The sequence below is a fragment of the Ambystoma mexicanum genome, chromosome 5q (genome assembly GCF_040938575.1).
Source record: "Ambystoma mexicanum isolate Mex_15411 chromosome 5q, UKY_AmexF1_1, whole genome shotgun sequence".
In the NCBI taxonomy this organism is placed as follows: Eukaryota; Metazoa; Chordata; class Amphibia; order Caudata; family Ambystomatidae; genus Ambystoma; species Ambystoma mexicanum.
Genome location: NC_090933.1, coordinates 1,372,299,309 through 1,372,312,722, shown reverse-complemented (window position 1 = coordinate 1,372,312,722; position 13,414 = coordinate 1,372,299,309). Strand labels below are relative to the sequence as shown.

Sequence of the window (13,414 nt, the reverse complement as noted above, 5' to 3'; positions counted from 1 at the left end):
TATCATCAAGGTAGACAATAGCACAATGAAAAAGCAGATCAGAAAAGGTGCGATCCATGAATCTTTGAAAAACCGATGGAGCGTTGACCAGACCAAAAGGCATGACGCAATACTCATAGTGTCCGAAAGGAGTGCGAAAAGCAGTCTTCCATTCGTCGCCTGAGCGAATCCGCAAAAGGTGGTAGGCCCTTCTTAGATCGATTTTAGAAAAGATTTTAGCACCTTGAACTGCTTCCAGAATGTCTCCGATCAGCAGCATGGGATACCTATCCCTTAGCGTAACTTGGTTGAGGCCCCTGTAGTCGATACAAGGTCGAAGTTCACTCGAACCTTTCTTCGGAACAAAAAAAAGTGAAGCCCCAGCGGGAGAGAATGATGGTCGGATCAGGCCATGATGTAAATTAGAATCCAGATATTCCTTGAGAGCCTTCTTTTCCTTGAGGGAAAGAGAAAACATTCGCCCAAAAGGAACAACCGCATTGGGCTGGAGAATGATTTGACAATCTTCTGGTCTATGAGGAGGTAACTCCTGAGGGCCATCGTTCGTGAACACCTCCTGATAGCGGAGATAATCTTTGGGGATGCTATTTACCTTCAAAACATCCGATCTGGAGGCTAGATCTGGGAGAGTGTGGACAGTGGTATGCAGGGTCTGCGTAGAACATGACTGACGACAAAATGTTGAAGTAAATGACAGCTGATTCTTTGTCCAATCAATGGTCGGGTTATGCTTCCGAAGCCAAGAGACCCCCAAGATCACTGGAAAATGTGCTGCTCGGATCAGGTCGAATTGAATGGTTTCGCTGTGATGGAGGATCTTCATCTGCATAGGAGTAGTGGTATGGGTAAGGAGGCCCGAGCTCAGGGGTTTTCCATCAACTCCTTCCACCTTTTGGTCCTCATCTTTCTGCAAACGGCGAATGCCGACCTTGTCAGCCCAAACCAAATCCATAAAGCAACCTGCAGCGCCGCAGTCCAGTAGCGCCAGGACCTCATAGGACTGCTGAGAGATGAACAACTCAACTCCTACTACCATGAGACGGTTGTCTTCTGTGGTATTCATGGGTGTTACTGATAAAGAAACAAAGGGACCAGGAAATCCCCCTCGGTAACTTGTCCCTACTAGTTCCGAGGAATGGCGTTTCCCGATCGTCGCAGTGGTACATCAGGACAGAAAGTGCTGGTTGGATCCACAATACATACACAGGTTGTTCTCCCTGCGTCTTCTTCTTTCTTCCGAGGTAAGTGGCCCTCGAGTAGTCCCAATCTGCATTGGTTCTTCTTTCGACAGACAGGTAGGAGAGGGGGAGGTAATCCCAGGATCAGCCGTAGCAGGAAACCCACGCTGCTTTCGACGTTCAGACCACCGTAGACCACAAGTCGGTTAACGTAGCAGGTCTGGTTACCCTTGCTAATTCGTCCTTAAGGTCTTCCCTCAATCCTCGATGAAAAATGGTGTACTGGGCGTTCTCTTGCCAGCCTGCGTCTGCAGCCACCCGTTTGAAGCGGGAGATGTAGGACAGAAGATCTGAATTTCCCTGTCGAATATCAAGTAACTGTTCGCTGGCAACTACTGCAGTTTCTTGCCTTTCAAAGGCCAATTTGAACTGGGCGGTGAACCCGGCGTAATCGTGTAATAACGGGCTGGCACCGGTCACTAGTGGAGTAGCCCAGGAAAGAGCATTGCCCGTAAGATTAGAAATCAGAAAACCTATGCGGGCTGGATCTGAGGCATAGGTCTGGGGTCTGAAGGTGAAATAGATTATACAAGCCTCCATGAATTCTTTAAATCTATTAGGTGAACCATCATATTTGCCGCAGGCTAAAGGCATGGGAGGTAGATCACTCCGGGACCGTTCGAAGCGGTCGACTCGCTGTCTCAGAGCAGTGTTTTCGGCCTTCACAGCCTGTAATTCTAATGTCATATTCTGCATTGCTGTAAGCAGCTCTTGGGCCTGTTCCGGGGTAGTCATTGATATCTCCTTTTGGCGTTGCAAACTGTCACGTTTGATAGGAGCAAGCGGATTATCTTCTATATCTGATATATCAATGTCCACCTCCCCTTCCTCCTCACCTGTCTCTTCAGAGGAGGGTTCTCGTCTGGAGGTCTTGTTCTTGGGTCTTTTCTTCTTTGTGAAGAGATACGGCCGTCCGCGGGAAGAAGCCACCCTGATTCCCTGATAAACAGGGAAGCAGCCGGCCCCCGTCCCCCAGGAACCAATACGAGAGGAAAAAAGCAGCCACTTAAAAAAACCTCTCTACGGATGTTGCTGGAACTGATTCCGTTCAGGACGCGATGACAAATGACGTCCGGAATTGCAGGTAAGACGAGCAGGAGCAGCAGGTAACCTCGGAGATGGAGGTACAAGTTCCACAATGCAGCTGAGGACCGGAGAAGTCCGGACTTGCAGAAAAGCTGGTAATGAGCAGGGGGCAGTGCAAAGGACTTGTGAAAAGGCAGGCACCGCAATAGGACTGTAAAGGAAGCACCGACAGGGACCAGGGAAGCGGTGTTCTGGCAACCGCTCTGTCTTGTTCGGCCCAAACCTTCTGCTGCTCCTCCCCCATCCATTCTTTAAGAACCCACAACTGTGCAGCATGATAATATCGGTAGAAGTGTGGGAGAGCCAACCACCCTCCCCAGTAGGGGCCGTTAATACCGCCCTAGATATCCTCAGTGTCTTGTTCCTCCAAATAAATGACGAAATTGCTTTAGTTAATGCCCTGAAAAAAGACTCGGGGATCTTTATCGGTAAAGCTTGGAAGTAATACAGCAGTTCGGGAGAATAGACATCTTTATCATGGCAATTCGCCCCCACCATGAGATCGCCAATGGTTTCCACCTCTCTAGGTCCCGTTTGATCGCCCCAGCACCTCTGGGAAATTCCAGCCGTACATCTGATCCACCCTACTCATAAGGGAAATCCCTAAACATTTGATCCCTTTATTCGCGTATTTAAGACCGAGCGATGTGGCCACCCTCCCCATCTCCCCTATGTCACCCGTGAGCGGGAGGATTTATGACTTGCTCCAATTTATCTTCAGCCCTGCCACTGCCCCAAATGATTCCAGCTCCGTTATCACCTCTGGGAGAGTGTGAATCGGGTCACCTAAAATCATCAACAGATCATCCGCATACGCTACCACCTTATGCTGCCTCCCCGCCATTTGCATCCCCACTAACACCTTCGATTCCCTGAGTCTACACAGCAGTGGCTCCAGGTAGATAGCGTACAATAGGGGCGAGAGGGGGCATCCCTACTTAGTATCTCTTGAGAGCTCCACTCTTCCCGTGATCTCCCCATTAATGCTTATTCTGATCGAGGGGGAGTTGTAGTTTGCCCTGACCATCTCCCGAAAGTTGTCTCCAAACCCCATCCGTTCCAGTGTCTTAAAAAGAATTGGCCATTCCACCCAGTCAAATGCCTTTTCGGCATTGACTGTCAGTAGAGTTGCGGGGGTGTGCAAGATACCTACTTTCTCCACCAGATGCGCCACGCGTCTGAGATTATCGTGAGTTTGCCTGCCTGGTATAAATCCTGATTGATTTTTATTGATCAGGCTTGGGAGCGACGGGGCCAATCTCGAGGCTAGAATTTTTGTGTAGATTTTTGCATCCTGGTTAATCAGGGCAATTGATCTGTACGAATCTGGATACGCTGGGTCCTTTCCCGATTTGGGGAAGACCAAAACCTTGGCCTCGTTCATGGTTGGGGTCACATTTCCCTCCTCTCTAAAGGGGTTGTACACTTTTGTTAGGAATGGAACCAGGTCTTTTACATATTTTGTATAGAAGGCCGCTGTAAAGCCATCCGGCCCCGGCGCCTTGCCAGTTTGTAGCCCCTTTATTGCTAGCCACACTTCTTCCTCCCTAATGTCCCCGTCCAAGTCTTTCCTGTCCTTTTTAGATACCTGCGGCAAGGTGAGGGAGTTTAGATAGCTATCTTGGTTCATCACGCCCGGGTTCACAGTGGCGTACAGGTCCCAATAAAAGGCTCTAAACTCCTTTCCCATCTCTGTGGTGCTGGTGAGCTTCTCCCCCTGCTTGTTGCGTAATTCCCTGATTGTCACTTTCTGCTGCTTTGCCCGCAGTTGCCTCGCTAAAAGCTTATCTGCTTTGTTGGCTTTCGAGTAGTACCAGTGCCTGAGACGTAAGAGGCTTGTCTCTGCTTTTTTTGTGCGCAGCATGTCTAACTGCCCCTGCACATGCTTCAGAGCTCTCCTCAGGGAGAGTGATGGCTTCTTTTTGTATTCCCCTTGGCTGTCAGACAACTTTTTTTCCAGCTCTCTCTCCCAAGCATATCTCTGCTTGTCCTTGGAGGCTTACATGGCTATAAACTGCCCCCTGCTGACCGCCTTTAGGGCCTCCCATACCGTACCCAGTTTTACCTCTCCTGTGTCGGTAATGGCTAAATATTCTTGTATCTTCCCCCTGATGTCTTCCCCCAAAACCGGATCATGTGCGAGCTACCAACCTCAGATCCCCTCATTCCAGTTCGAAGTATACACATATAACCACAGGGGAGCATGATCCGATAACGATATCGGCCCAGTTTCCATGTCTATTACCTTTCCCATTAGGCCTGCCGTAACCCAGCCGTAACCCAGAAGTAATCTATTCGCGACAACGAGTTATATACTTGCGAATTGTGGGTGTACCCTCTTTGCTGCTCATTGTGCGCTCGCCATACATCTACCAGTGTCAAGTGTTTCATCGCTTGGCATAGTCGGTTTGAGGGCGCCCCCTGGCCCTGGCCACCTCCCGAGCTCCTATCTATTGCCAGGCACCACGCCAAGTTCAGGTCTCCCTCCAGGATTATTTCCCCCTCCGCAAACCCCTCCAGCTTCCCCAGAGCCTCCCTCAGGAAACCATCCTGCCCCATATTCGGTGCATAAATCGCCGCTAGTGTAAGGCGTAGCCCCTCAATCGTGACATTAGCATATATGAACCTTCCTGTCTTGTCCATTAATGTCCCTTGAATAAGGGCGCTCCTACTTCCGCGGACCGCTATCAGAACACCTGCCTTTTTGTCCTGGGTGTTGGACTGTCCTATCAAGGCGTATCCCTTCCCTTTAAATTAATTTGATCTTAATCCCGCTGACTTACGTGGGTCTCCTGCAGCATAATAACATCTCCCCCCTCGCTTCAAAACAGGTCTTCAACCTTTTTCCTTTTTACCGGGTTATTGAGCCCCCTTATATTAAAGGTAAGGATTCGTAGCTTACCCATGGGCCCCGGTTCGTGGTGGAATATTGTCGCGCGTTCCCGTCCATATGCGAGCCACCGTCTGGCCTCCCCCCCCGTTTTCCCCTTTCTCTCCCCCGTTTCTTCCCCAACATTTTACACATTTTATTACTCTCCACCCCGCCTCTTTCCCCTTTCCCCTTCCCCCTCCCCCAACTTCCCCAGGTGTTCAACAACAGACCCGATGAGGGACCAGGGAACTATATTAGCTTGGGCATCTCGCCCTTCGCTCCTGACCCTCTGCTTGCTCGGGTATAACTGGCGGGGGATCCTAAACCCGGCATTTACCTTTGTAGTCCTCGGAGTCCAACACTGACGCCCTCCTCCGGGCTGCCACCACTTCATCAGCGAGCTGTCGATGGCCTGACTCAGACCGTATTAGTCCCCGCAGCTCTAGTCTTAATCCCTCCTGGTTCCTTCACGATCCCTTTGTCGGGCCCCGCGCCCCGCCGGCTCCTTTTTGTAGGGGTTTCTTGTACTGTACCACTTTCCAACCAGACAGGTGTCTGTGGCGGTCATCCTTTGCCCGTTGGGGGTTCTCCGCGTTGCACTCCTCTTGAAGCCCAATAACCTGCAAGCCACCTTCGCACGTTTGTACTCTCCTCTGCTTCCCGTCCCACGTAAACAGAAGGCCAAATGGGAAAGTCCACTTATATCTTATTTCCCTGGAATTCAGTTCCTTGATCACCGGAGCCATTCTTCTTCTTTTCTGCAGTGTTACCAGTACCAGATCCTGGTACAGTTGAATTTCCACCCCATTCATCCAGATGTGATCGATGATGCGCGCCCTCCTCAGGATTCTTTCCTTTTGGGGATACGAGAAGAGGGCTACCAGCACATCTCTTGGGCGCTCCCCTGGTTTGCCTGCCCTCCTTGGCCCCACTCTGTGAACCCTGTCAATCCCTACTTCTTCCTCTCTCCGTTGACTGCCAGGATATCTCTGAAGACTTCTTGGACGGCGGATTTGAGGTCTTTATCCTGAACTGACTCGACCATATTCTTGATCCGGATGTTCGACCGTCAAGAACGGTTCTCCAAGTCCTCGCACTGCAATTCCAGATTGTGTGTTAAGTTCACCAGTTGCTCTTGCAGTTCCCCGTTTTGTTGCACTTCCTCCTCTACATTTTGGACTATCTTTTCCAGTGTATCTGTCCGCTCTTCCAACTTTGACACATCTGTCCTGAGCTCCTGCAACGCTTGCTTCATGTCCTGCCTCAGCGTGCTGAATTGGTCTTGCACCGTGGACATGAATTTCTCCTGTAACTCCCTAAACCAGGAGTGGAGATCCTTTTTGGAGGCTGTTGCTTGCAATGTGGGAAGCTGTTCTGTCTGAATGACCTCCAGTCCTTTCCCTTTTAGGTTTGTCGCGGAGTCCGAGGCCACATTTGCACTAAATTTGAATCCTGCCTGTTAGTGGTGGGCTGCGCCTGGGGTGCCCCCCCTTCCCCTCTAGCCTTTGACATGCTGTGTGGGTCAAGGGCAGGGTCTGCTCCTTTCTGTACTATGCGTCGAAGTCTTTTTAACCAGATTGCCTTCCTAGTAGCTCAGGTACCTTTCGTCGGGGGCAGACCTCCTCTTCCCCCCCCTGCTCTTCACTGGGCTCTTGTCGCCAGGACTCCCGTCCTGATGAGGCCCCGTCCAGTGCAGTTACTGCTATGCCTGGGTGGCAGTCCCCCACTCTTCCCCACTTCGTTGGGGACTTATGGGTCTTACATGATGGGGGGGGGGGCTTCACCTCCCCTTACTTCAAGTGAACTGGTAGTATTCCACCCCCAGTTCCCAAGTGGGTCTTCCCAGCTCGCCCTCCACTGATTGCTGGCGGCTTCGAGGGGGGGAAGACTGTGATCCTCCCAGCCGCACCTGCTTTTTGAGTGTAGACCTGGCAGCAACACCCACAGAAGCCAGGAGTCTCCACCAGAGCCTGCCTCGGGCACCTTGGGTCCCCTGGTTTCTCTCCACTGCTCCTTACCTTCTTGTGGATGCAAGGCACGTTCCGAGCCGCCCATCTTCTATCTGGCAGCGCGGATCCGCACTCCACCGCCTGTTGCCTCACTAGCGGTGCTCCTCTCTATGCCGCGGAGTGTCCCCCTCCGAGAGCAGCCTCGCTGCCGCCGAGTGCCGGCGCCTGCACCCGCTGCAGGCTGCATGCACCTCCCCGCTGGAAGCGGCGACACCTCCTCCCAGGCCTCCCTGCCGCTCCAGCTCCACCAACCCGCAGCGCCGCTCCTCACCGCTGTAGTAAAGCATAAGGAGTCGAGGGCAGGAGGGCCATCTGCTTCTCTCTGTAGGGGCTCTGCGGTCCTACGACAGTACTGACCGTGCTGACCCGCGGCCACGCTTTTCGCTGCCGCTGCTGTGGGGGAGGTGCGTCCGCACCTGCTCGAGTCTTCCCTTGGCGATGTTTTCGGCCGCAAAGTTCTCCACTGTCTTCCCTGCCCAGAACCAAGTTTGCGGGGAGCGCTGAGGATCATGCAAAACAGCACGCTGCCTTAATTGTACCCCTTCTTTGTTGTGGCCCGACGGGAGAGACACCCAGGTATGTCTCTACACCGCGGCCGCCATCTTGAAAAACCTAAGCATATACATTTTAATAACTTTATGGCACATGGCTATGGGAACTCGGCAGACCTGATGTGTTCTGAGTAATCGGTGCACAGTGTCTTGTCCTTAAACTCCGGGGTCTGGTATCTTTTTTGTTTCCCTTGCACGACATCACTACCGCAAACTAAACTCTCGGAAAGCATTGAACCCTCCTTGCTTTGACCGATCCCTGCGCAGCATTTATCCTTTGGCTGTGGCAGTGTTGCAATTTGGAATATGTGTTCCTTTCAGTGAGTGCCTGGCTGTTGTTCTCTGCTGTGGGGTAATGGGGAGTAGTTGTTCATGCTTCATGAAAAGCTAACTAAATCTTGAGACCTCCATGTGTTGCGTTCAGCTAATGTATAACAAAGGCGATCATTTATTCATCAATATAAACACTTCTTCTACATTTCTCTTATTGATGTTAGATGCAGCTCAGCCTGGTTAGGGATACTGAGTTATGTTCATCTACAAAAGGTGTGTTATGGCCTACTTAAAGCATGGCTACTGGTGCCTTGTTCGGCCTATGCATTAAGCCTTCGCTAAATGGGGCTGTTCGCTTATTCGCACTGTGCCTTTCTCATAGTGACTTTCACAGTTTATAGTTTCGTGCACGTTTGGGACGTTCAATGAATTTGCCCATATTTTCATACTTCCCTACAACAGGCTGAGGGACGCAGTAAATCTTTCTACTATTGATTTAACAAAAGCATATTGGCATTTTCCAGATAATCCCATAGATAAACCAAAGGCGGCCTTTTCTACTCCGATAGGCTTATCTGCAGTCAATTATCTGGGCTTCTTTGTGGGAAATGACTGGTTCAACCTCAAACTGAAAAGGTTAAGGCAGTGGAAGAAACCCAGGTCCATAAGACAAAGAAAGAACTACAGGCCTTCTTGGGCCTAGTTGGCTATTACTGACGATGCATGCCTAACTTTGCTTACATCACTTCCCTTCTCACAGATCCTCAAAAACATAAATGGCGCCCTGAAGACCAAGTATGTTTTGATGAATTAAAGCATTATGTAGTAAACCTGTCTTGAAGGGGGGCGGGTTCCTGCTTGCCTGTTACTGGGGGACCCTCTCTCATTTTCCTTTTCCATTGGTCTCCTGGGTTAGGGGCCTCAAACCTTTTTTAAGTAGCTGAATAATGGGGTATGTCATATTGTCGCTCAGGCCCAGTGTTTTCCCATCTACATAGGGGCTCTGGAACACTAACATAGTCCATGGCATAGTTGGGTGCTTTTAATAGGCCCTTTCTAGGTTGCCTTTCCTGTCCCTCAATGTCGGTTAAGTGGTCTCTCGTGCACTGTACTTCATGTTCCTTTAACTCATTTTCATCTCTTGACACTCATTTTCTGTTTTAGTGTACTCTCACTCCCTCTCCTGTCCACTCCTGACATGGTAAGTATTCCTCTCCTCTCTCCCTTCAACTGGATTTCTCTATTTCTCTCACTGGGAAATGCGATCTTAATCTGCACCTAGGATAGTTTGGGTAGGGAAGGTGGGTCTTGTGCCCCCTAAATCTCTCAGCAATCTCCTCGGTCACACAATCCACTCTTAGATTAGTCATTTTGAGTGTTTCAACCTCCCTGTCGTATGTTTACCCAGCCTCCCCTCAACCTTCACCTCCCAGACCTGTTCTCATTCAAACACACTGCTGTCATCCAACATTCCTCTTCTTAATTTCCCCATGTGCTTCAAAGTATGCAAAGGATCAGTGGGGCTCTAGCAAGCTGTCAACTTGCAGTGTTTGTGCCACTAACTTCGGATGTTGTGTTGTTTGTCTAGGTGAGCCATATAGCGCCAACATGTCGCCGAACAGCCACCCCTGAGATGAAACACTGGAAGCATGTGGAAATGCAGGTATGTAGCCGTACTGTTCACTGAAACCTAAAGTATGTTAAACGGTCCTGAAGGCAGAGAGGGGTTCTTTTCTTTGGGAGTTTACCTAGAAGGCAGGGTTTATTCGGCATGTACTGTGTGATATGAAATGTATAATGTGCCTGTACACAAGTGTTTCCAGGCACCACAAGACAAGGGTTTGGAGACGGAGGGAAGACGAGACAAACAATCCTTCTAGGCCTTGTGTCATTCAGATTGTGCAAGTGCGATAACGATAAGTGCAGTGGGAAGGGAGAAGGGGAAGTGCAGGTGAATGGGTAGGGGGAAGTGCAGCCAGGCCAGCTTGGCTCTGGGTAAGTGCAAACAGGCAGGGGGCTGTAGGGGATGCAGTTACAGCCCATAGGTGTGTGGTAGGCCAGGAGGCAGTGCAAGGAAGACTGGTCATGGAGGAGCCTGGTACCCAGTGAGACTCTGAGGGTAGCAAGCAACCAGTTGGCACAGCAGACGGGTAGTTTAGTTAGGAAGTGAGAGAGAGAAGGAAGAGAAGAAAGGGAAGGTCTTGAGCCACTTCTGGAACTTCAGGAGGGCCGGCTCAAGTCTGAGCGGGGCACGGAGGCCGTTCAGAGGGAGGCACCTGCAGAGGAGAGAGATCTGCCTCCCACTCTCTGCTTGGAGAGGCGTCTGACCCTCAGAGAGTTAGAGGTAGCTGCGCGAAGGACTCTAGAAGGAAGGTTTTTAGGCAGAGAGAGTTGGAAATAGTGAAATGTCTCACCAACATGTAGCCACTTTTCAGCATGTACATACATTGTGAAACTGAGCTGCAAATTTTCCATACGTTTGAATATCTCTTGCATTTAGAGTGTAAGACTCGGTACTGTAGAATTACACAATGCAGATCTGGTTATTATGCAGCAATGCAGCCTGTTCGAAAATACTTTGTTCTCGTCATCTAAGAAATTATTTCTGTTGCTGTAGCACCTGTGTCACTATGCACCATTAACTGAATTCTGACCCACGTGTAGCATGTGTAAAGCAATCAAACCTTTGCTGCTGCCGATAAGCAAGGGTTGGACTGGTAAAGGAAACCTGTTGTTCGGGGTTCTGTGTTAGGGAAGTAAAGGACATATCATTTATCTGACAGGTGTTTTCCTGTATTGCCTTTTTATTTTTCTTCTTGGAATAATTTAATCCCTCTATCATTAGTCATCGGGTGCTGGGAGTTGCTTTCTAAAGTCTATAATCACTGGTACAGGTAATGGAGAGGGCGATATATGCTGAGTTGCGTAATGGCTTCATGCCTTAATGGGTGTTCTGAAGACTATGAACTTGAACACACATTGCTTTCTTTCTTAGCTGAAGAAGGCAAAGGAGCCTTTTCAGCGTTCAAGAATGTGCTTACTATGTCCTTGGACCACTTATCCTGCTCGCTGCTTCAAACCCACATTCAACCATGGGTCCAGCCAGCCAAAAGCTAAACACGCCCTTGTGTCTCCTGCGTTACATGAACATTTCCTGCAACCCACTTCTACCAGGACCCATTTTTCAGGGTCTGATTTTTCCTTACTCCCACCGAACCTCTTCTTATGCAAGGGATACCCCTTGGCCCATCACCTCCACTCTGCTCGTACCTCCACCTATTCCTATTCCTTATTTGCTCCGGTGCAAACTTCAACTATGAATGGATTGTGTCCTCACACGTATTCCTCATCTTTGATATTCAAGTCTGCTTGCAGCTTGCTTTGGAATTTATTTTTCACAGGTTCGAGAGTCGTGCAGCGCCGAGCCCTGGTCATCAATGTCCTCTGTAGCGTCCCTCGTGACGTCGACACTGGTATATGACGCACGTGCGCTGACTGTTACCTAATTATTGTTTTTCCGCATTACTGCATGCTTCGAAGCTACTCGCCTTGGCGAATTTCGATTACGTTTGTCTTCAAATCCTATTCTTTTAATATGTCTTCGACACCGAAGACAGGCTTCAAGCGGTGTTCAGACTGTGGGGCCAGGATGTCTATCTCAGACCCTCATCGCGTCTGTCTGTGGTGCTTGGGGCCAGGCCACAAGGTCGACGACTGTGTCTCATGCCAATCCATGACTGTCAAGGCCTTGCAGGAAAGAAAGGGGAAACTCGATGCAGGTAAGCCCTCCCCCAAATCCCCGGCCGTTACCCCATCTAGAAGAAAATCGTCCTCCGAATCGAGAGATGTTCCCCCGGTGAGAAAACATTGAAGACGATCGACCTCCAGTACACAACGCTAGTCTTCTCATAAGAAGAGTAAAAAATGGCATTGCAGATTCTTAGTCTTTGTCGTCTTCCTCACCCGAAAAAGTTTTGTTTCCAAAAAAGAACTCGACTCCGGCTGAATTATAAAACTTCCGATTTAAAAATGCTTGGAAGTTTTCCAGAGGCATGCTCCTCCGAGTGCCCCTCTGAAATAGTCAGAGAAGAAAAAGCTACCCCTCGACATCTGACAAGACCATTAGGGAGTCTCATGTGTCTCCTTCTCACGTGCCTCAACGCCCGGGAAGAGAGACTCCTCGACACAAGTCGAAGGAGTCTTCTCAATGACTGTGCCTGTCCCCTCGAACCATACATCTTTGGTATCGAAGCAGTTATGCTCATCTCATCGCCTGAAACTTCAAGGTATATAATCCATCAAAGCATACTAAATTGTCGGCTCATTCACTGACTGCTTTGTGGAAATGGCTGAAATGTCCAAGTCTTTCGAGCCCATTCCTCAAGCTGATTTCTTCAGGCAGATGGCATCCATCTTCAAGGAAGATGAAGAAGATGATCGGCCCCCTTTTGGGTATGAGTATTGAACAGCAAATATTCCAGAAGAATGAATTCCTGAAGAATCCAAGATGCAAAATCTTGTAGAAACTCTGAAGAAACCAGCAGCTGGGAAACATCACCAGAGACTGAATTTGGTAACCCAGAAATGACTGGTTATGCTGATTCCTCATACAGAGCTGAAATTTGTAAAGTGGCTTATTCTCTGGGGTGGTGTAAACCCGCAGCTGCTATGGAATTTGACAACCTCACTGATATTCTAGACAGTGGTCCGGTTAGGGAGGCTGTGTTACCATGTCATGCATACTTAAGAGTAAGGGTGATGGAAAACTGGCTAAAACCAGATTCAGTTCCATCGGTTAACAAATTGTTACCAAATAAAATACAGAACTGCTTCTGTTGACCATCCTTTTTTGAACAGGCGCCCTACACCTCAACCCTCTTTTTTTTAAAAGGCACCCTTTGAGAAAGAGAGTATTTTGTGCAGGGAGCATGGCATTAAAACCATTTTGTGCAGGGAGCATGGCATTAAGACCAGCAAATGCCACTAGTGCCTTGGCAAATTTCACACACACCCTTTGGGGTGTAGCTGCTCTTGTAGCAAAACACATTCCAGAGGGCGAGGAAAGAGAAGGTTCCTTAAGCCTTATACAGGATGGAAAAGATGCGGTGTGCCAGCTGTGTGTTTGGTGGTTGCTGGTGGGCAAGGGCTCCTCTGTTTGCCTACCTTACTGGACCTTTGCTCTGAACTCGGCCGGAGTGGTCTAACGCTTCCTACGAAGCTTCTGAAGCCCTCACTGCTCGGAAGACCCGAAGTCCTCTTTCTATTGCGCCGGATCCTCGAGTTCAGCCTACAAACACACCGCTCATGCGCGGAGCGCTGCGCAGAGTTCCAGCTATATGTTTGGTGTTCGGTGGGAGCGTGGACTGAGGCTGTGGCGGCCCTTCT

The 13,414-nt window shown here is 49.6% G+C and overlaps 1 protein-coding gene across 6 annotated transcripts in view; it reads left to right on the top strand.

Moving 5' to 3' along the window:
- LOC138498171 (zinc finger protein 605-like) overlaps window positions 1–13,414 on the top strand; it is a 195,866-nt gene that overhangs the window by 139,242 nt on the left and 43,210 nt on the right. For all 6 annotated transcript variants that reach the window (XM_069622055.1, XM_069622051.1, XM_069622053.1 and 3 more), the window contains one exon: window positions 9,618–9,692. The gene's annotated coding sequence lies outside the window, so the exon portion shown is untranslated. The remainder of the gene's footprint in view (window positions 1–9,617; window positions 9,693–13,414) is intronic.